This window comes from Suncus etruscus, chromosome 15 (genome assembly GCF_024139225.1).
Source record: "Suncus etruscus isolate mSunEtr1 chromosome 15, mSunEtr1.pri.cur, whole genome shotgun sequence".
Classification (NCBI taxonomy): Eukaryota; Metazoa; Chordata; class Mammalia; order Eulipotyphla; family Soricidae; genus Suncus; species Suncus etruscus.
This window is the reverse complement of record NC_064862.1, coordinates 12,904,831-12,928,940: the sequence shown is the minus strand read 5'-3', so window position 1 is coordinate 12,928,940 and position 24,110 is coordinate 12,904,831. Positions and strand designations below refer to the sequence as shown.

At 36.7% G+C, this 24,110-nt stretch overlaps 1 protein-coding gene across 2 annotated transcripts in view; it reads left to right on the top strand.

Annotated features, from left to right (window-relative positions):
- The first annotated feature begins 696 nt into the window (after positions 1 to 696).
- Positions 697 to 24,110, top strand: part of PLAGL1 (PLAG1 like zinc finger 1) — a 48,509-nt gene continuing 25,095 nt past the window's right edge. The window contains exons 1-2 of one of the 2 annotated variants that reach the window (XM_049789353.1): positions 697 to 763; positions 15,315 to 15,356. The gene's annotated coding sequence lies outside the window, so the exon portion shown is untranslated. The remainder of the gene's footprint in view (positions 764 to 15,314; positions 15,357 to 24,110) is intronic. The other variant, XM_049789354.1, reaches the window with a different exon arrangement.

Sequence of the window (24,110 nt, the reverse complement as noted above, 5' to 3'; positions counted from 1 at the left end):
AGACTGCTCAAGAATGCTGTCCGGGTCTGAGCCAATGGCCCCCACTGGGGCTGCCATGATTTCTCCTCCCGTGCCAAAGGAGGTGAAGGAAAGAAGGAAGGAAGTTTGGCCTATGGCAGGCAGTCTTGGGGCATCGGTCTTGGGGCATTCTGAGCTAGGCTGGAGCAGCTCGGGGCGCTGCATTGGCAGCGTGGTGACTCCAGGCTCCCCTTGGTGCCTGCAGTGGGAAGGTGGTGGGAGTCTGGGGGTGTGGGGCAGACACTAGAGAGGGGTCCAGCTCCGGAGCTACGGTCCAGCACGCCATGCTACCTGCGCCAGCTCTGCACCTGGGCGCCCTTGGCTGAGCCCCCTCGGATGACTCCATTGGCCAAGCATCAGCACCTCCGCCTAGGCCGACCCCCTGGCTCCCCAGTGGGGCCTCCCGCTGCCACGTGACGCCCGTGTGAGGGGGGCCCCCAGCGCCCTCCTCCCGGGTTCCGCCTGTGCGCCCGGCGCGCGCGCGCGGCCTCCTGGCAAAGCCCACGGCATCTGCCATTTGTCACTCAGCCAGCCGGGACCGCCCCGAGTCCTCATTTATTTAGACGCCATCGGGGGGCGGATTCGGGCCTCACTCTGCGAGGAGACGAGCTGGCGAGCAGACTAACGGACAGACAGACGGACAGACGGACCTGCCCCACACGGGGGCCCTTGGAGCCATGGCCTTGCAGGCGGTGCGCCCCGGCCACCGCGCCTGAGTTTTCAGGGTTCCAAGGTTCCAGGGTAGGTAGGTAAGGTGGAGGTCCCCGGGCTGTGGGCTCCAGGGGTGTTGGGGAGGTGGTGAAGGTGGGCGGCGGGGACCCTGTGGCAGGCTGGAAGGGTGGCGGGATAGCCGCGACATGGGTGCGCAGAGCCAAGTCCCCAAGATTGCACGCTATCGGGGAGGGCGCGCGCGGTTCGTCTGTGCTGCGATGGGATTCGATCCCATCCGATCTGGGGCGCCCGGGGACCCAGTGGGAAAGTCCGACTCATGGTCACCCCGTCTGTCGGCCAGGCCAAGTCACTCGCATTGCATTCAACTCCTCACGGTGCCTTCGGACACGGGTAGCTTGGGGACACCACTTTGGGGACGCCTTCGTGGCCATTTAATGGTTTGCCTGAAATTCGTGGGTTTGGGGTGTGTTTTGCAACCCTGGCACTCACGGACCTTTTCAAAAGCAAAATAACAACACCAAAAAATAAGTCTCGAAAGTGAATGGGACCTTGCCTCTCTTTCTGCATTTGTTCCTATTCTGTCAAGTACAGTTTATTTCATACTGCACTAGGTGGGACTCTGCAAAGATCGACTCCAATTTAAAAACAACAACAACAACAACAAAACACTATTTTAGGATGCAGAAGCAGACAAAATTTCCGCGATTAGACTAAGTGATGGGTTTGGGGGTTCGGCTGGAAGGGATGTGAGTTGCAGCAACACACGCCGGCGGGAAGTTGCGCTCAATAAACCATCCACGCCTGTCATCTTGGCTTTTATTTTTCTTTCATTGCCAACCAGTGTGTGACTTTTATGTTTTAGGCAAAACCAATAAACTTTAAAAATAGCAACCTCCCATTTAGGTCCTCCTCCTCCCAGGACTCCTTTCCTAATCCCTCCCTACCTATCCAGACGGGGGGCCTTCCCGAGGTCTCTATTCAGATAGATGACCTGGTACACCGCGCTACCTCTTTCCTCTTCCCTTCCCTCCCTTCCACGCTCCTAGGATTCGTCCTGAGCCCTGGGGATCTTCGGCACCCGGTAGGTAAGCGATTAATTTAATGCTGGCTGACCATGCGACCCATGGCAAAGATAATGGCAAAGATAACCCAACTCTGCGAGTTCAGAGTTTGAGCCCTGCCAGGATGAAGGGATGCATTGGTGGCCACCCAGGCTCCGACCCTGATTGGAAAGTTGAGACTGTGGGACTTTGACTCTGGGGTTCAGGGTTGCACACACACTTAGCAGCTTCACTCCTGGGTCTGAACCCTTTCGAACCCTCTGAGGGCTGTTTTCCAAGTCGGAAGCCCGAAGCACATTGCCGTGGGTGGTTGCTGCCAGTTAAGTGGAGAAGGAACACAATTTGTAAAAATGCACGCTCCCAGACTAGGAAACAAGAGGCGGGTTCTCAGGATTGGGGGTGTTTCACTTCAGGACTTTTTTTTTTTTATCCTTTTTCTGATGCACACACAAAACACACACACAAACACAGAGATATGTGTCATGATGGAAAACGTCATTGCTTACTATGAGTCACGATCCCAAAAGTTTGAAAGTGCTGCCCTAGATTAAATAAAATCGTGCAGAGAGGTGCTTGCAGACGGGTCTGCGATGGGTCTTTTTGCACTAGTGTTGGTTTCTGAGTCCAACGCTGGGCGTGATTCTTGATCCACCTCAAGACGCACCACTCAGAAAATGGAGTCCATCCCATGAGCTAGTAAAGAGAATACTTTGGGGGGAAGTTTATACGAATCTATGTATTTGTAATGTCAAGGGGGGAACTTAGGCAAGTTGCCAAAAATACTATAACATGTCATCTACATGAAATCCAGAACCCAATGAAATAAAGCTTTGATTTAAAAATGCATTATTCTAGGCCTTTCATGTAAAGTAATGTAATGCCTTAAAATCCACTCAATTCCTTAGTGATCAATTCTTTTGAGGGAAGGCTTGATGGTTAAGGGGTTACCCTAAGGCTTTTGGGTTGCAAAGGATACTTTTTCTCTTAAGGTAATAGGTGTTTATAACTATTAAATGATATGACATTATATGTATTACATATATATGAAGATATAAATATATATGAAGATATGGCATCATTAAATAATGTTCTGATTCAAAGAACCAAGTTCTCCAGTCTGTTGATCAGATTTTTTCCAGCAGCTCTTAAAAAAAGAGAGAGAGAAAGACAGAAAAAGAAGTTTGGCACAGAGAGAGGTGCCTAAGGAATTTAAGCAATATCAGTAATTCTATGGTGAATACATCAAGTTCATCACATTATTTGTTTTTTGAATCGTATTTATACTATTTAAAATATTTAGGGAAAAGTGGAAATCATTCAGATAAAGTCATTGACTTTCTAAAAATAAAAAGTGGATTAATCCCCCTGTAACCAGAATTACATTTATCACAATTTATAGTAAAAGTCAAATTTTAGATAAAAAATTAAACTCTGAAAAGTACCATGTAAAAAATAACAACTGCTTGAACCATTATCAAGAATTTCTAAATGCTAACATATCCTATATACTTAAACAATTTCAGTTCTTCCCTCTAGGTGGTATTTCCACTGTTCCAAAGCCACTTGTGGCATGGCTATGGTATTTTTATTATGGCAGATTTTTTAATGTGACACTATATTATAGCCCAGACTATTTCCATCATTGCAAAAATTTCTGTTGGAAAACATTGTTCAAGATACAAATCCTTTGTTATAAACTACAGTCAGTCTTTCTTTGTGTTAGGGGCTGTGGGGAGTTTCTCCAGATATTTTGCTCTGACATTAAGGAAAATACTTTGAAATTTTTTCCTAAACGTTTTAACATTTGTATCTGTACACATTGAGTTAATTTATGGGACATACATATGTCTTTAGGTATACTCATAGATGATATATTTTATTTACCTATGTATATGCATGCATTTCATAGTGTCTATTTTAATTCATCTTCATTTTTTCCATGTGAAAAGATCATTATCCCAGGACCACAGATCTATTTATTTAGTTTAAAACAATTCCATCTCTCTCTACAAATACTATTTACTTTTATTTACTCTTGCTTTAGCTGTAGTATTTTGTTGTTGTTGTTGTTGTTCTAAGAATTAAAATTTTGTTTCCATGAATTTTTTTTTTCCCTATAAGACTTTTGGAATGTTTCCTAGCTTAAAATGTAAAAGTTAATCTTTTGTTACTGATTATTAACTCACACTGTAGCCTGCAAATGGGGGATTTATGCTACCATTTCTTTGAAACTTGAGAATTGTTTTTTTGGCCTGTTGACTAAATTTCTGTTTCTTGGATGATTGAGAAGAATATGCAATCACAGTCTTTGTGTAAATAATACGTGAGCATATATCTATATCTGTTTGTCATAGAACAAACAAAAGAATTATGGCATTTGAATCTTTACAGATCTTCCTAAATTTTTTAGTTTGTTTGCTCTATCAACTACTGAGATAGGTACAGTTATAAAGAAAAATCACACATTTTCTGCAAATATTATAATTCTATGGACTTTTTTTAGAAGTTGAAAATAATTATAAGAATTTGAATTTGCCCTGTCTTCTCTATAAAATTGCAGTTTCTCACTCTCTAGTCTGTGTCCACCCATAAATGCCAAAAATCTTCAAATTATTTTTGGATAATGCTGTAAGCACAACTTTCTTTTAGTTAGCATTTGTTTAGAATATGTCTTTCAAAAAGGTAATGCCTTATTGTCCTAGCTAATCCACCAGGATTGTTTTTAGCCTGTAGCTCAAGTTCTGAACTCAATTGTTCAATACAATTGCAGATTTATTTAGAATTTAAGTTACCATTCTATTTGTGGTTGTTCCATTCTGTCCTTTTGTTTTATTTCTTTTCTCTTTGTCACCTTTTGATTTGGGATAGTGGTGTTTTTCTTCCATCTTGACTAGTGTGAAAATTACTTTTAGTAACTTCCTTAAATTTTAACATGCAAAATTAATATAAAGTTGATTAAATTATTTCATTTTCTAAATATCTAAAGGTTACTTTGATACCAGTAAACCTTATTTATTTGGGGTTATAATTCAGAATTTTAATTCCATCTTGATTTCCCTGATGCTTCAGTAATTTAACACTATCATTTTTTCTATAAGGATCCTTCACTTCTTATACTTCAGATTTTCTTCCTCCCTTTCTCAAACACATATTTTTGGGACTTATTTAATAAAGTAATATTGTTGACAGACCATTTGAGAATGGGCTTATTTTGATAGTAATAATTTTGTTCACTGAATAGTTCAATGTTGACATTTTCAGAGCCCTTTAGAGTACCACTCTATCTCTACTTTCAGTGTTAACAGTTGTTTAAAGTTACTGTTACTTAATGATAATATGTCTTTTTTTTTTTCATGGCTTTCAGATCATCTCTTTTTTCTTGTCTTCTGCAGTTATACAACATTTTGTCTAGGTGTGAACTTTTCATGTATCCTCAACTTAGTGTTTCCTGTCTCTAAGATTTTCTTTCATGACTTCTTAAAAGGTTTTTTTCCTTTACCTCTTTCAGCAGTGCCGTTCCTCCACCTTTTTCTATTCAAGAACTCAAATTAGATTTTTTTTCTTTTCCACTCTAGCCATACCTCTTAATCTGCTATTTATCATTTTGATTCATTTCTTCCATGTTTACTTCTAGATTTCTTCAGATCTATATTCTGGCCTTTGACTAATTTACTTTTGCAAATTAAGTTATAATTTGTCTATGATAAAAAAAACACAAAAAAGTATATTTTGGGGGGCCGGGCGGTGGCGCTGGAGGTAAGGTGCCTGCCTTGCCTGCGCTAGCCTAGGACGGACCGCGGTTCGATCCCCCGGCGTCCCATATGGTCCCCCAAGCCAGGAGCGACTTCTGAGCGCATAGCCAGGAGTAACCCCTGAGCCCGGGTGTGGCCCAAAAAAAAACAAAACAAAAAAAAAGTATATTTTGATGAAACTATTATGTATGTATACATGTGTGGAATAATCAGCCAGACAAATGAATAAGATAATTTCATTTCTGCTAAAGTTCCCCATCTCTGCTTGTCATTACAGTCATCCCCATTTTTAGTCAGTTACCTTCTATCACTCTGAGTTATTTTTAAGTGGTCTCAAGCTTCATATAAATAGAAGAGTTTCTTCTTTATTGTATTTCTTTTATCCATAGGGTATATTTAAGAGTCATCTATACTGCATATATGAATTAGTTTTGTTACACGTTAGCACCAAGGGTGGAAAACTATAATCTATGGGTCAATTCCAACCCACAATTTTTTTTTTTTAATTTTCACTGAACATTGCTTTATCTATTTAGGAAATTTGTAGTGAAACAGAGACTAAGTTACCAATAAAGTCCAAACTATGAAACTATGAACTACTGGTCTTTTACCAAAAATGGTGATGCTGTAATGAAATTGGTAGTATTATATGGTTATACCAATTTATTAAATCATTCAAGTTGGTTTTAGGCTTTTATTACTATAAATAAAATTCTCCAAATGTCCTTGAAATTGCAATGGATTGATGCACACATACTGGTACCTCTTAATTATTTACCAATGAGCTGAGTAATTGAGTAAGTTTGGTGTATTTTACATGAATATGAATAATTTGAGCATATTTCTATATATTGGCCTTTCAAATTTCAAAGTACCTCTTTAAATATTTTACCCATTTCTTTTTATGAAATTATGCTTTGTTAATAATTTTTAGTTTGAACCAAAGATATAGCTCAAATAGTAGAGCATTTGCCCAGCATATGTGAGACCCCTGAATTTTCGGGCACTAATATGTTTCTCCTCCAGCACCACTGGGTGTATAAGAACAAAGGAAAAAATGAAGGATGTTTAGTTCCTTATAAATATGGACCAGAAATATTTATTCACACACTAGCAATTATTTTCTTCATGTCTGAAATTTGTCTGTTTTCTTAATAGTCTCATTAGAGAAACAGAATTGTTTCTATAGTCATGTTAATCCATGTCTTAGAGTGGGCATAAATTTGCCTTTTTGCACCTTTCCCAGAAAAAATTCTCTCATCCTTATTTTTGCATACCAACAACAAAGCTCTATGTTTTTCTGTAGAAATGTTATCATCTTATTCCTTGCAGTTGGGTATTTTATTTCTCTTCAGTAATTTTGTATGTGGTAGGACACACACAAGGTAGAGAATCAAGTTTTATTTTCCAAATTAATATTAAGTGGTCCATACTTTTATTGAATGACCTTTTTCTTCTTTAATTGTTGTCTTATTTATTGGAGTTGATCATACTTTGGTTATCTTTATAGACTCTTGTGTTCCAATTTATCAATTCCTTCATTGATACCTTATTTTGTTAATTGTTGTAGTTCATGGTAAATATTTTTCTTACCATTTATCAGTTGAGGTATTATCATCTACAATAGGGTTAGTCAGATTTTAAATCCATACATTGTTCCAATACCACACCCACCACAAGAGTGCCCCTTATCTCCACCAACTTCCCAAGAACAGTAAATCTTGATATAGAAATCACATATTCTTAGGAGTTGTTTTGGCTACTTAAGTGCATTGTGTTTTCATATAAATATTAGAATAGGTACTGGAAAAATAGTAGAGTTTAAGATACTGAGTTCTATCTCTGGTTGAATCCATGTTCCAGCCACCCTCCAACACAAACATGTATGTACACACATTAGTATAATCAAACACTGCCAAGTGTGGCTCTGGAGGGTCAGCACTGTCCCCAAGCTAGAGCACTGAGCCAACAGAACAACATTTTTGAGTGGAGTAAGCCACTGGGAGTGGCTCTCACTGGTGGCTCTGTGTATGAAATAATAAAGATTCTAGAATAATTTTGTCAGTGTACAAAAATAATAAAGATTCTAGAATAATTTTGTCAGTGTCTAGTTGAAAAAGAAAAACAATTACGAATCAATTGGGTTGCATTAACTTACAGAATTAATCTCCAATTTACTTTTCTTTCCTTATTGCATTGGCTGCAAAAAAAAAAAAAAAAAACCAAGTTTATTTATAAGAAAATGTTAAAATGGACATTCTCATTTTCCCCTGATTTCAAAGAAATGACTTCTCTATTAAGGATATTTTTGTACAGTTCTTACTAGATGCTCTTTCTTGCATTTAAGAAAATCTCTGTCCTTGGTTCATTAAGATTTGTTTTTAAAATGGGACATTTAAGTTAAAATTTTTCAATGAAGTTAACTTTTAAATGACAGAAAAGTTGCAAAGCTAGAAAAATGTGATAGTGATAGTAGCTTCTTCTAATGTTAATGTCTTATGTAATCATCTTACATTTACCAAAAATTTAGAAATTAACATTTGTGCAATAACTTAACTGCAACCTTTATACACATTTCCCAGTTTCCCCAGCAATGTTCTTTTCCCCTTCCTGGATCAAATCCAAGCATTTAGTTATTGCTTTCTTAATCTGGGACCATTTTTAAGTCATGTTTTGTGTGGCTATGCCACTTTTGAAGATTACTAGTCATGTATTTTGTTGATGACATTCAATTTGCTTATGTCTCACGATTTGACTAGCAAATGGAAGTTTATGGGGCAAGTACCCCAGATATTTACTTGCTCTTGTTTCTGTATCAGACCTGGGGCTCCATAATAACTCACACCTACATGTTAAAATCAGTACCATAGTATATGCAGTATCTGCCAGGCTTCTTCATTGATACAACTATTTGATAATTTTTTGGTCTGTTAGAAAAAGTCTATTTTCAGGGCAGACAATCAATTAGTAGATATATGTAAAAGCTTCCGCATTAATAATTATACTAAGAAAAATATTGAAGTTATAACAAATATATTTCTCATTAAAGTTTTGCCCTCTGATTCTTAGCATGCTGCTGATCTTATCTGTAGAAATTACTACATTTAATATGAATTTTCCATTTTTGCTATTACTGCATTTGACCACTTAATTGTCAAAGAGGCAGTGATTATGCAGTAAAATACAATCATTAGAATTCTGATTGTATTTCAGTTATAAAAAGCCCTCCTTTTCTAATATTTCCACCTCAACTACAAACTTGTTTGTAATCATGATATTTAAATAAAGATTTTAATTTAAAATAAAAAAAGAATCCTGATTGTGGAGCTAGAATGCCTGGGTTAAAATTTTTTTCTCTGTTCCTCTTTGCCATGTAATGTAATATTGGACAATTATGGAATACTCTGTATTTTAGTTTTTTCTAATAAGTATAGATAAGGACCTACCATAGAAGATTGTTCAGGTAATAAAATAAGTTAATACAAAGAAGAACTGAAAATAGTCCTTAGTCCCTAGAAGGTGCTTATATATATGTATATATATTTGAGTTATCTGACTTTAAATTATTTTGATGATTTTATAAATTAATTAAATGATATTTTATATAAGCATTACACTTATATGACATGGATTTCTTTTATTGTTCCATTTTTCTGTGTATATTCATGACCTGTTCAATGGCTATTCCTTTACAATAAAGGATATAATAAGTGGTAGATTTCAAAAAAATTACACAAGTGCTCAGCAACTGAGATAGCAACATTCCCAACTTTCTAGGGCGATTTATATCTGAGGCTTTTAGTAGAGATAGAGCATAATGATAGTTCTTGCAAATGACTCTTTTTTAAATATTGAGTTAAGTAAATTCAGAACTTGCTGTATATTATGGTGAAATGGCCACCGCAGAGAGAAAACATGTTTTTAGCTTCTCAGCATCTTTTGCCTAGAACACTGAATTGTGGCTTCAATATCTGGAATGTTTTAAAAGTATCAGCTACCAGTATCAGCTGTAAGTATAGATATTGTTCATGCTACAGGTGATGTCTTTTGCCCATTGGGGGTGACAATTTGCTTTAAAGAGACTGTTGTTTTACATGTTGAAGGCAAGCCTACATGAATCATCCCAGAGATATAGTCAGTGTGTTTATTTTTTAGTTGATAAAATTGAACTCTATTAAAAAAAAATTCCTCTCAGCATCTTAGATTATGACCATAGCATCCTATGCTGGGTCTCCGTATATTGAGAGTTCTCTTGTGTGATCAGGCCAACTCCCTGAAAAAATTCTTTAGGGGATCCCAAGAAAAGAATTTTTTTCCCTAGCATTGGTTCTTCCATATCTAGTCTATAGTCTCACTCTTCAGAAATATACCAATTATAAAATGGTCATAAGTATTCATTAGAACCTGAAGTCTATACTTTTTTCTTGAGAATTGCTTTTATATATACCATTTCTTGTACTCTAAGTGGATTAGATTTTGGAGGGTCCTGTTCAGAGGATTCTTATCCCACAATTTTGCTATCCAGATAAACCTTATCATTTGTAATCTATAGCCCTTGTTAATTTTTTCCCTTTCATCATCAATCTTTTTATCACTTCAAGTTGGTCAGGTTCTTAGAGATAGGGTTCCAGTACCTAGCCTGATATTTTGCATACAAACAGATATTGCTAAATAGCTACTACTCTTAAGTATCTACTATAATTGTGCTACAGTTTTGCAAAGTAAGAATTAATTCTCTGTTTTAAATTGTGAAGAAACTCAGTATCAAAGAGATTAAGAAACTTGCCCAACACCTTATAGTTAGTAAGTGGCAAAACTGGTTTGTCTGATGCAAAAGATCTTGCTATTCTATTTCATATTGCCTTGGTACTAAAAATAAATAGCCACAGACAATTATTAAGCTGTATTTATAGTAAAAATATGCTGAAATAGCTTTTCTTTCATTGGCTTGTGTTACTGCGAGTATTCGTTTCAATGACCAAAGTACTCTTTATGGACTCATTGAAAAGCTCTTATGTTCTTTGAATTTTCCTTTCAAATTTTCATTGGTACTAATCGATATTGTTTAAATAGTCTTAAGTTTCACTAATTTGAAGGTCAGTGAAACAGAAACTTCACATGATTTGTTTTAGCAGAAAACTTTGCATTTGCCTAAAAATTGTTAGTAGATAACTGAAAATTCCAATATTAAACAAATAAACAGCTTGATGAATATATATTTATATTTATTTATTTATATATTATAATATTATATTATATTATATATTTATGTATTATATATAAATATATGTTTATATAAATGTTATATATTTATATATATAAAGCAATTAGATCAAGATAAGCAAAGTCCTATCTACCCAGAAAGAAAATGCTTCTCTTGTACCTTATGACCAGCACAATCTAGAGATAATACTTGGATTTATCTCACCATACACTACTACTTATAGCTATTTTTAAATGTAAGTTTTAAAAATACAGTGTATTCTTTTATTTAAATGTTTAAATTTAGTATAGTTTTAAAAAATGTTCTACATAAGACCAGAGAAATAGCACAGGGCTTAAGGCATTTGCCTTGCAACCTGCTGACCGTAGTTCAACCTAGACTCTGCCAGGGGTCTCTCCTGAATACAGAGTCAGGAATGTGACTCAGGAATACTGCCAGGTATACCCTCTGCAAATAAAAGTTTTTATTAAATTTTCAATTAAAATATTTCTGTCTCTTTTATTCTGAGTTGCATTCTGTTGAATCAACATCAAAAATTGTGTTTGTGGTCCAGTTTAAGTTATTTTAAAAAATGCTGTACACAGTTCTGTGTGGTTTATTTGATGGGCATTTGTTTACAGTAGACTATCTCCCCCATTTATATTAATGGAGAAACTGGAGAGAATAATAATGATTTCTCATTTTCTCTCACTTGATACTGTTTGGTTGTGTAGTAAGCCCTTTGGTGGGTGTTAAGTGATAACTCATAGAATTCATTTTAATGATGCTAAACAGTGAAGTTTTCGCAAGTGTGTCACAGATCATCTTGCTTAGTTCAGTACTCCAAGACTTTAACACATTTGGTGGTAGGCAATGCTTGTCATCTTACTGATTTGTGCAAGTTACATTTTGGATCCCAGTGCTTGATTGGATATATCTATAAAACTGTATGAATAATATATATATATATTATAAGTAAGATTCATATCTCAGTCTTTGACTCTCCTCTGGAGCTTTTATATTTCTTCTCAGAAATATCCCCTCAATCTGTGACTTTTTTCTTTCTTAATGAAATCTATGTTTATCAGTTTCCATTCTAATTTTCTGTCCTGTTTAGTTATTTGAAAACCCTGACACCAAGGTGCATTGGACTTCAACAAATGAATTTTGGAGGAAAACAAATGGAGTCTCTAACCCTGGTTCTCCAAATTCATATCTTTCTTCTGTGCAAATTTAATTTATTCTATCCCAATAGCCTAACATATCAATCAACTCCAATATCAGTTTAGAAATCTAGAATCTAAAGTTTTATTTTTATGCCATCTATATAAAATTGAAGTACAATTCAACTAAAATCAATTCCTCTCAAGAGTTGTAAATGTGTGATATTGAACAAGATAGGTGTCTTTAAAATGGCAGGACCGACATAAGAGAGGCATTCCCATTCTCAACAGAAGACATGGGAAATGAAAGAGGAATTGAATTGTTCCAGGCAAGTCTAAGTTCTAGCCAGGCAATTTCCATTACATTGTGGCCTCAAAAATAATTCTCTAGGCTTTACTACTGCCCTCTGTCCCCATACCAGCAGACATTTTTTGGCAGCTATTCTCTTAAGTTACCGGGCATGTACTGCCTGGCCCATTAGAACTAAGGGCCATCACCCTTTGAAACCAAGTCAGAAACCCTGCTGTGGAAATGGAGTGACCTTTGGAGTCATTCTTTCTTCTGAGAAATATAGCGCGCTTATTATCAAATCATGCAGAGAATCTCAGTAATCCCAATGCCTTCCTTTATTTCATTCCATCTGTGTTCATGTCAATCCCAACTGGCAGAATCTCAGACTGGTGTCATCTGTCTATTCCTGACTTCTGCTGACTGGGTTTATTTGAAACTCCAAGGACAATCTTTTTTTTTTTTTTTTTTTTTTTTTTATGGAGTAATTGTCCACACCCTTGGTGTTTCTTTCCAGGACATGCTTTCTCAGTTTTTGCAACATAGACTGAGGTTGTTGGGTTGGTTTTTGTTTTTTTTTTTTCAAATCTTCAATTTCTCAGTCCCTTTTTCCTTAAAGATTCCTTCAGTGTATTCTGTCACCTCTTAAGTTTTACTGCACATAGAAAAGAAAAGCCAGATCCTACTTCCAACACTTTGATTAGGAATCAGTTCAGCTAAATGTCCCTTTTATCACTTGCAAGCTCTATAGAACCTGCAACCAAACACCACACCATCATTCAAATATTTGCCAATTTAGCACAAGTGTTACCTTTCCACCAACTTCGAGTATGTCATTCATTTCCATCTGAGCTCCTCACTAGTATCACCTTTAACATTCATATTTCTAGTAACCATTGCATCAAGGATATCTAAACTTTTGTTTGTTTGTTTGTTTTGGGACCACACCCGGTGATGCTCAGGGGTTACTCCTGAGTTTGCACTCAGAAATTGCTCCTGGCTTGTGGGACCATATGGGACGCCAGGGATTGAACCGATGTCCGTCCTAGGTTATCACATGCAAGGCAACTGCCCAATCGCTGCACTATTACTTCGGCCCTAAACTTTTTTTTTTTGACATAAAAATCAAAGCTCTCTTACCTATTGCTAAGTTACATCTCCACCACCTCATATTTAGATATTTGTTATAGTATAATTCCCACTTCATAGTATCTAATCTGCAGTATTCTGTTCAAGTTATCTTTACAGGTTAAGTGGCTTAACAGCAGAATCTTATTCTAAGATCATCAAGATGCCAGAAAATTTACAATAAAGTTTCTTTTTCCAAGCTTGCCTGTGGCTTCTTTCTTTCTGGTGTCCTCACATTACCCTTCCTCTGTGCTCAGGCAGTGGAGGGATCTCTGTGTCTCTTCATTTTCTTATCAGGACACAGGTCTATTGGATTAGGGCTCTACCCTTAAGCTCATTTAATCTAATTACTTCCCTACTAGCCTGGTCTTCAAAATGCAGTCACACTGAAGACCAATTTTGGTCTGTGGATTCTGGGGACACAATTCAGTCCATAACAACCAGTTTTCTTGCAGTGCACACAATAAAATAACAGAACAGAACATAAACTGCTTTTCTGTTTGTGCTACTCTTGTTCTCGTTCATAATTTCATAAAAACAATACAAGTACTGTTTCTCATACAATTTAGTTTAGCTCTTGCTGGTTCTATCTTGTTTGTTGTTTGCGGAGAACTGGCTCTACATCTAGGGTTCTTTCTAACTACCTTAGTCATATATGATGTGGAGAGTAGATATTTTGTTCTACCTGAGAACCAAGCACTTTTGTGCTTGCTTCTTTCATATATATATTAGGATGTTAGAGATTAAAGGTCATTGTAAGAATTTATTTAACTGACTGATACTTTTTGGCAGAGTTTCCAAAGCCTAGAAGGTACTTTAACCTGTTGCTGGTATCAGATCAATTTCTATTCTCTTGGCTTACAATGACTACCTCCATGGCAATCAAAGCCAAGTGTTTGAGAAAGACATAACTACAAGAGTGTGATGCCAAAGAAGCTGCTTTTGGGCAGTCCTGAACTCTTGTTGATTGCCAAAAAAAAAAAAAAGTGAATCTGTTATCTCAACCTACTGTTGTCTCTAGCTTTAGGGTACCAGTTTTTTAGGAATGAAGATGTAAATTGCTCTGATGACCTTGATTTAAAAAAATCTTTTGATGGAGTGGAAGATAAGAGCCAAAGTGTAGTAAGTTAGAAAGCAAACACAAGATGAAGCGGTGGGGATGATATAATTTCCCACCCCAAGAACTATAGAGTAGGAAATATTGTTTGAGTTGAAAAATGACTGATGGTTAGTGAAGAGTTTTGTCTCATAAACTTATTTGAGAATTCTTAAAGCATAGCTTTACACTGGGGAGAAGTATCTATAATAGAAAAGAAGAAAAAATGATATTGAGGGAAATTTTGAATAAAAATATGGGTTGATCTTAGTTCTAGACAAAAAGTTTAACTTTAGAAAGATGGTTCTTTTCCCTAACCTTAGATATTTCTTGAACTTAATTATTTTATTGATAAATAGCTGAATATTTTAAGGTGGTATCTTAATATAAATGTATTGTACAGTATCATTTCATAAAATTCTCCAATCAGAAGAAACTGAGTACAGGTATTCGAGATTTTTTTTAAACCACATTGGGAACCTGTAATTATCTCAAAATTACAATTAAAAATACATGTGTACTTTGTAAAATTCTTTTTTTTTTTTGTACTTGGTATTTTATTTATTTTTTTTTTGCATAATTTTTTTTTATTTAAACACCTTGATTACATACATGATTGTGTTTGGGTTTCAGTCATAAAAGGAACACCACCCATCACCAGTGCAACATTCCCATCACCCAAGTCCCAAATCTCCCTCCTCCCCACCCAACCCCCGCCTGTACCCTAAACAGGCTCTACATTTCCCTCATACATTCTCAATATTAGGACAGTTCAAAATGTAGTTATTTCTCTAACTAAACTCATCACTCTTTGTGGTGAGCTTCCTGAGGTGAGCTGGAACTTTCAGCTCTTTTCTCTTTTGTGTCTGAAAATTATTATTACAAGGGTGTCTTTCATTTTTCTTAAAACCCATATTTGATTTTGTTTTTAGGCCCTTGCCACCGGATTGACAGAATTGTCGTCATTGACTTTTGTAAGTTGATATTTTAATATTTTATTCTCCATTCTCCAATAGATTGTCTTATCTATTTATAGTAAAGTAACTTTCTAGAGAATCTAGAACAAAAATTGGAGCAAAACTTTTAATTAGTTGATTTTTTAGATATCTCTTTACCTTTTATTTCTGATATTTTTCAGTAATAGTAATCTTGAATACTTTGGTTGATGCCACATCTTGTCAGTGCTCGGGCATGATTCTTGACTCTGTTCAGGGGTCAAACCAGGCAATACTTAGTGGACTGAGGATTTGAACCAGAGTTGGCCAAATGAAAAGGAAGTGCCTGCCTTTGTTAACTAGCTCTGCAGGCCTATTTTAAATTCATTTTAATTGTACATGTTGGAGTAGGTTCATCTGGTTTCTTTGGAATGACTTCCTATCATGAGATATGTTTAGCAGTGGCAAAAGTACCACCCATGGAGCTGAGGTTGTATATAACTTGAATTTCTATTGCACTACACTAGTCCAAGCCTTTAGCATTTTTTTTTTGTGTTTTTTTTTTTTTTTGGTCACACCCGGCAGTGCTCAGGGGTTATTCCTGGCTCCATGCTCAGAAATTGCTCCTGGCAGGCACAGGGGACCATATGGGACGCCGAGATTCAAACCGATGACCTCCTGCATGAAAGGCAAACGCCTTACCTCCATGCTATCTCTCCGGCCCAGCCTTTAGCATTTTTAAAATTAAAATCATCTAATAATTCTACCTGCCTCTAAACATTCATATCTATCTATCTATCTATCTATCTATCTATCTATCTATCTATCTATCTATCTATCTATCTATCTATATCTATATCACTCACAATAATAGCAACATAAATTACTTAAAACTGTTATGCCTGGTTATGTGATCTTTCTTCTCCAACAATACCTTTTACAGAAATTTTAACATGTCCGTGATATGGGCCTCCTTAATTCTCACTTAACTCTTCATCTGCCCCCACCCTTCCCCTCACTCTTACTACTTTAGCTGTAATAGTATTCTTGTTCCTATATTGAGATTTTGTTGTTTCCATGAATGGCCACATGCACACTATTTTTTTTACCACCTTCAAAGATTTTATTAAATTGTCATGTGCTTACCTATATCTTTCTCACCAGCCTATTTCAAACTGCTGTTATTGTTCCCATATTAACTTCCCAGAACTTTCTAGCTCTGCCTCATTATTTTAATCAACATCTGATAGTCTATTTCCTTCACTCAGCAATAAGCTGCATAAGGGTAGGAATTGCATGCTTTATTCACAAAGATGAGGAGCAGATGTAGAAAAGGTAGAAGTAACTGCCATTGCTTAATCTCCATTTTATTTGTACTCTAATTTCAAAGGCAGGTAAATTACTCAAGCTAAGGGAAACTTTGCTTCCTAGGCCTACTTTGGTCTGGCTTAGCCAGGTCAACTGAACATTTCTCAGGAATTTAATTTGGTAAAATGCATATAAAATTATCTTCACAGATTTCTTTAGTTATTAACTGATAATTCAGTAAAATACATGTAAAATTTCATATACATAAGGAAAGACTAGAATATACTGCATATATAGAATAAAACTATCAATATCCAAATTCCAATCTCAAAATAGAGAATACAATAAATTATTGCTGATTTTAGACTACTTACAAAAATTGCTATGTGCTAGGTAACCAAACATTAATAGTACAGAAATAAAATTAGAGAAAATATAGGGGAAATCAGAAATTGTAATGAATAATAGAAAAAAACCTTAATTCAATAACTTATGTCTACCTATGGAAACTAGTTGTCTCTAAACACCAAACAAGTCTGTAGACACTAGAAACTATCTAGAAACTAGAACAAATTTAAACCCAAACTAGGGTAGATATGCTTTGATCAGGATGATCAGGTTTGAGTCCTGGCAACAAGGTTCCCTGTCCCCCAAGTACCATGGGCCCCTGAGGGCCAAGTCTGAAGTAGATCCTGAGCACTACCAGGTGGGTCTTTGAAAATACTGATAAACTTATAAACTGTTAACCATGCTAACCTAGGGGGAGAAAGACCAGGAATAAAGGTGAGGCCAATGACTGATATCATAGATGTTTTAGAACTTGAAGGGAATGCTCCAGTCTCTCCCACAAATTTAATGACATAGATGAAAGGGAACCAGTTCCTAGAAAAAATGCAATACAAATGGCCAAAGCTCACTCATAGAGAAATGGATCACCTGAGTAACTCTATATCTTTGAAAGAAATCAAGTTAATAATTTAAAGGAAGAAAGGAGAAACTTCCTAGAAAAGGAAACACTAGACTCAAGTGTTGTGCAGGTGAAATTTAGATAATAGCTTGACCAAAAAAAAAAATGAAAAAGAAATTAGTAAGTAGTTTGAAGCAAATGAAAATGAAACCCATTTCTAAATAAATTGGATACAATTATAGATTAGTGAGAAAATTGCAAGCACCATATGCCTGTATTAGCAAAGTCTCAAATTAATGGCTGGCTAACTGTGAAGAAATGGTTAGAGTTTTCTTCAATAGTGTGTGTCTATCTATGATTTAGAAACAAGTTAGTTTCATGTTGGAAACTGTTGGAGAAGGTGGTGACTTAAAGGAAAAAGAACCTGCATGCTTTGCCATCACAAGCTGTTTTGTTTTGTTTTTTTTTTTTTTTTTTAGAAACACCTGTAACCTTAGCTATCCTTAAGTGTTCTTTCAAATTCTTAATTTCTGAGGTAAGCGGTAGTGAGTGAAAAAAAAATTTCTCTATGTTAATAGACTATAGATTAACTTACAACTTTGAACTATGTTACATATTAAGTGATTCAAGGTAAGAAGTGGGCAGTAATTTAAAAAAAATATCACAGAACTGTCGAGCCTGAAAAGTGGTATTCAGTAGTCAGATCACAGTGGGTGGCCTCAAAGAATTCCCTTTTCTTTCAATACAAAGTCTCAAATTGAAAAATTGAGCAGGGGATAAACTTAAGTTTGCAAATTAACAAAAGGTACAAAGGACTCAATAAGGGGGGTACCCTCACAATTCAGAGAAAAGTCTCTACAAGCTCAGAGACCATCAGCAATATTCTAGACACTATTTTCTGCATTGGGAAAAGGCTAGCTAAATCTCACCAATGCTCCAATGCCTTTTTTGCTCTTCTTGACTTAATGGCCCTGTATCTGCCTTTCCCTGGTCGTCTTCTATGCAGATACATATTCATACCACCATATATATATATATATATATATATATATATATATATATATATATATATATATATATATATATGTCATGAAAAATGAGCCAGGGAGTTAAAAATACGGTCTGGTTCACACTGTTACTTCCCTTACCTCCACCCATGTGCTCAAGACCTTCTACTCACATTCCCCTATTACTTGCTCCCTTGTTTCCTTCATTCTATCCTTCCCAGGAAAGAAAAGGAATGAGTAAGGAGACTCATGGACTCCTCAGTGGCCAGTAATTTTGTATATCAATTCCAAAACCTTAAAAACACTATCATAATCCTATCACCTAAATTATAATAAAATACTTTAATAATGTTTAAAATAAGATTTTGTGTATATGTCACTGAAAGTTTCTTCTTGTGCTAGGAAGTTCATCAGTTTGCTCCTAGTGACTAATGTGAATGAAATAAAGGTTGATATTTGTTCTTGGAATCTTACTTGCATGCAAAACTTCTTTTTTTTTCTTTATGTGAAAACAGCCTGAATTTATGCTTTGCACCCAATATATTTCTACTTCAAATGGTTAAATGGCAAGAAGTAAAGCTGATGGTCCAGGAAAATCACTATGCTGCTTTGTAGCAGAGATATGCCTCATTTTATCATTTTAAAAGATAATCCAATTAATATTTATATTTTACATATAGGAGCTTATCTCTTATGACAGATTGGCAAATTGTAGCTTATTAGTTGGTTCCTATAAAAATCTAGACTTCAAGGATTAAAATTTTAGTACTAGAGTCGTGTAATCCAAAGGTTTAAATGCTCACTTTTACATCTTTTTTTTTCAAAGGGAGGCATTTTTTTTTTTTTTTTATTGCTTTGATTTTCAGCTGATGCTAATGGCTACCATTATGGAGCCTTTGTTGTCTGCTCTGATTGGTCTTGGCACTTTGTACAAGTGATCTAATTGGATATTTTACTAACCTGATGAGAGGAGATATATTATTTATCACAATGCATTTACAGATGAGAACAAAGATGTTCTGATAATAGCATTGATTGCTGAATTGATAAATTACTAAAAAGTGACAAAAATTGAATGTGCCTATTTGACCCCAGAGCCCATCCTCTGAAGTACTTAATTCATAGAATAAAAGTGGCATACAGTGCATTAGATTTGGAAATGCATTATTATGACTTAATAGAGTTTTTTTATGAGAGGACACGAGTGAATACGTGTACATGGTAGTGAGGGTGACGGAAATCAGCATGGGGCTTAAAATGCTTAACAGTTGCCACTGCTGCTATTTATTCAGTGGTGATGGAAAATAATTTATTTTCTCTCTTGAGCCTATTTTCCTTGATCAAAAAGAGAAATTAACAAAACCACCTATCTTAGATGGCTGTGCTAAAAATCAAGTGGATATTTCTAAGTGATTTGTAAATGCTTCTTAAAAGATATATAAATGAATTGAAGAGCATAATCATCATTTGTCATAACCTGTCTTTAATATATTTTCAAAGTGTGTTTAATACAATTATTTGATTTCAAGAAAGTTAGTTTATGTACAGAGTTCGCCTGATCTAGCACAGAGTATTACACATTTTATTTTATGAGATACATCAGTTTTTGGAGAAACAGACATTTCACAATGCCTTGTAAAAAATTCTTGACAGATATTCTGCCTCTGTTTCTGGAAGACCCAGAGGCCCAAGCGCATGAGTGCCAGTTGGTTTCATCATTCTTATTACATATGTCACACTGCACTTAGAAGCTCCCTTTCCTGCACAATTTAAAGTTCTGCATTTTTCCAAGTTCATTTCTTTCCCAACTTGAAAATCTGTGTGAGTTTCCTATGCAAAATGACCTGGTGGGCATTTAGAGAAATAATCACTATGAGTCCAGGTCTGGGGGCCTCTGGGTTGATTTCTCTGCTCAACACTGAAACTCATCTGGGGGCAAAGGGGAAGGAAGACAGTGTCCTATATTCAGGAATGAATGTTCCATACCTTTTGTTCCAATATTGTTTATTTTCTTTTGGGTTTAGGAATTTTGAAATTTAACCATGTATTCCCAGGTTTACCAGGACTCAGGGAAGTGAACAGAGCTCCATTAGCAACCCGTTCTGTGGCAGACTTTCAGTGAAGTGACATTCAAGAAACAGAGTTTGAAGGAGAAAGTAGAAAGGGATTCATTACATCTGTTCATTTCAGTGTAGATAACCAATCAGGATTATTCACTTTATTTCCCAGCCCTCTACCAGCACCCACAAATACATTTTATTCACTCACAGACTTTCATTTGGGAGCTTGGACTACAAGTTTCAGTGATCACCAATTTTAAATCTAAAAAGTAAACTGTACCTGATTCGTGTTACGGTTTATAAACCAAACTCTCACACACCAAGTCTCGGGTATGTGCCTTTAGGTGGACGAATATCAGCCCCAAGAGAAGCCACAGCTCTCTGCACCAAGGGTGCACAATGCCAGCCTCAACATTTACCTTTAGAACCATCAGATTGAGAATAAAGTGCCCGTGTAGTTGGAGCACTGGCACACAAACGAAATTACAGATAAAGTGAGGCCATGGCTTGTGGGATTGCAGAATGGAAAAAAGAAAGGGAGAGTAAGCAGGAGAAGTTTATTTATGGAATGTCAGGGGGCCATTGAAGCTCAGCAGGCCCTTGGAGCTCAGGACTTTGCTCAGGGCTTGTTTTCCCCCTCTGACCTTGGATGAACTAGCCAGCAGTATATTATGCCCTGTGATTGTGCTGGTTTGTCATGGTTAGCATTCTGGACTGTCACTGGAATGTAGGAAACGGATGAATTTGAATTGACCCATGAGGTGGTCTGCGGGCCTTCGCCTAGTCTCAAGGAAACCTGTCGCTGTTTGTCTGGGTCTGGGCTAATGAAAGCAATGGAGGGAGAGAGAGGTGGGCCTTTGATCTCTTTGTTGTCGCTGCGCCCTGGGAACTCGATGAAATCAATGCCCTGTTTTCCTGAAGGAATCAATGGCTCTGCCTAACTAGCTTTGTGAAGCCATGGGGGAATTCACTGCCTCTGTTTATTGACAGCTGAAAAGGAGCGCATGGGGTGGAATGGGCCTTCTTGTGAAAACCAGGCACAGGGAAAATTAGACCTCAATTTAACACCAAGGACTTGGGAAATTCACCCCAAAGGAGACGAGGGTTTCTCATGCTTACATTAGAATTACTCGAGTTGGGGGACCAGTGTGCAATGAACAATGGCAGTTCTGTCACAACTATGGAATACGTTGGAATACGGTATGCATAATACATGGCCATGAAGTACAAGTTGATTCAACATCCTCCTTTTTTTTTTTTTTTGCGGTTTTTGGGTCACACCTGGCAGTGCTCAGGGGAAACTCCTAGCTCCATGCTCAGAAATTGCTCCTGGCATGCATGGGGGACCAAATGGGAAGCCGGATTCGAACTGATGACCTTCTGCATGAAAGGCAAACGCCTTACCTCCATGCTATCTCTCTGGCCCCAACATCCTCCTTTAAAAAAAAAAAAAAGAAAGAAAAAAGAAACAGAAAAGTCAAGGCAAAAATGTCAAATGGACTAATCAGGGGATCCTTATATTTTTCTTTCAAAAGAAGGAAATTTTGAAACTTATAGTCAGCGTGATTAATATTGTGTTACTAAACCTCAAGAATGTGTGTTTTTTTTTAATCCATCCATGTTTCAAAACATCTTTGAACTTTGTGTCTAAATTTCACTTGGGCTAGCTATTACTGCCCTTCTGGATTGTGTGACTTTGTGTGTGTGTTGCATGGGAATAGCAGGATAACACATTTATTTTTAAAAACATATTCTTGGAATGTGTAGCTGGAAGTGTGTCAAACAGAAACAAAACTGCCTCTACGAGGCCAACAGATCCTTTGTCATCACAATGGCTTATAAATCTGCAATTGCAACTGACTATTTTAGGACACAGTAAGGAAAATGTCTTGAGTTTATCCCAAGAAACATCTCCAGACCTTCTTTCACAGCTCCTTTCACTTGCTTCATTTCCCAGAAAGAATTTATGGCTTCTTCCTTTGGCCCCAAGTCCTTTGTGCACACGTCTATTATAGCACTTAACACATTGCCCTGTAGCCTTTGTTTAGGTGTATTCTCTTAGTTGGAAGTTAAGCAGCTGTGTCTTTTTCATTTTTATATCTCCAAGCCTAGTCACAGCCCCTGGCTCCTGAATGCCCTTAAATGAATGGGTATTGATAGTGCCTTGTATATTACTTTAAATGTAATTACTTATCTAGGCTCCAATTGCGAATTTTCTAGGGAAAACTGATGATCAATTGTCACCTGATTGGCATCTGCTTTTTAAACATCTTTCCTTCATGGATAATTATGAAACCTTTTTTTGTTTGTTTGTTTTGACAAGTTTGTTTGTACTCCATCAGCCTCAGGAGACATTAAAAAGTGTATGTTATTACCTTTCACAAATCCAAATTTTCTTCTCTAGTAAAATTTTTTAAAAGTATGTTTCAATAATGTTTAGGTATTTTCCATAGGAAGATGAAAAATGCTTTTTTTTTTTTTTTTTTTTGGTTTTTTGGGCCACACCCGGTAACGCTCAGGGGTTACTCCTGGCTATGCGCTCAGAAGTCGCTCCTGGCTTGGGGGACCATATGGGACGCCGGGGGATCGAACCGCGGTCCGTCTCCTAGGCTAGCGCAGGTAAGGCAGGCACCTTACCTCCAGCGCCACCGCCCGGCCCCCGAAAAATGCTTTTAATTTGGAAATTGTATGGTCTTCCACACAAGGTAGAATGATTGAAATGGAGACCTGTGTTCATCTTACATGATTGAATTTTAAGGAGTCATGTTAAATAATGCAAAACCAAAATATCCTTTGACAAATTCCCTAATCAAATCTGACACAGTATCTTTCTAGGAGTCCATTTTCCAAGGAAGCTGAGCCACTTTCACACCTCTGTAAAGAGTAGAGGAAATGGAAGGAAAGGCTGGCTCCCAGTGGTCCTCAAACTATGGCCCGCGGGCCACATATTGTATTTGTATCTGTTTTGTTTCTTCATTGCAAAATAAGATCTATGCAGTGTGCATAAGAATTCGTTCATAAGTATTGTTTTTACTATAGTCAGACCCTCCAATGGTCTGAGGGACAGTGAACTGGCCCCCTGTTTAAAAATTTGAGGACCCCTGCAACATGCCTCATGTCTGAGCCATTCTCAAATTAGCCCCATGTCTTTTTAACATGGAAAATTGTTGGGGAAAAATAGCTATGTATTCTTTGCAAGATTAACATATTAAACTATTTGTTTATTTGGTTTTTGGATCACACCAATGATGCTCAAGGGTTTCTCCTGGCTCTGTGCTCAGGAATCCTTTTTGGTGGGCTCAGGGGACCAACTATATGGGATGCCTGAGATTGAACCCTATGCAAGGCAAATGCCCTATCTGCTGTAAAATTTTGCTCTTGCCCCACATCTTAAAATCTTAATGGAAATTTTTAGAAAGTGTGGAGCAAAGAAGGTAAACAGGCTCACAAGTACAGAAACTGGCTAATACTTGATTCTTTGTGCTTTGGTTTTAGTTGTATCACCAAGATT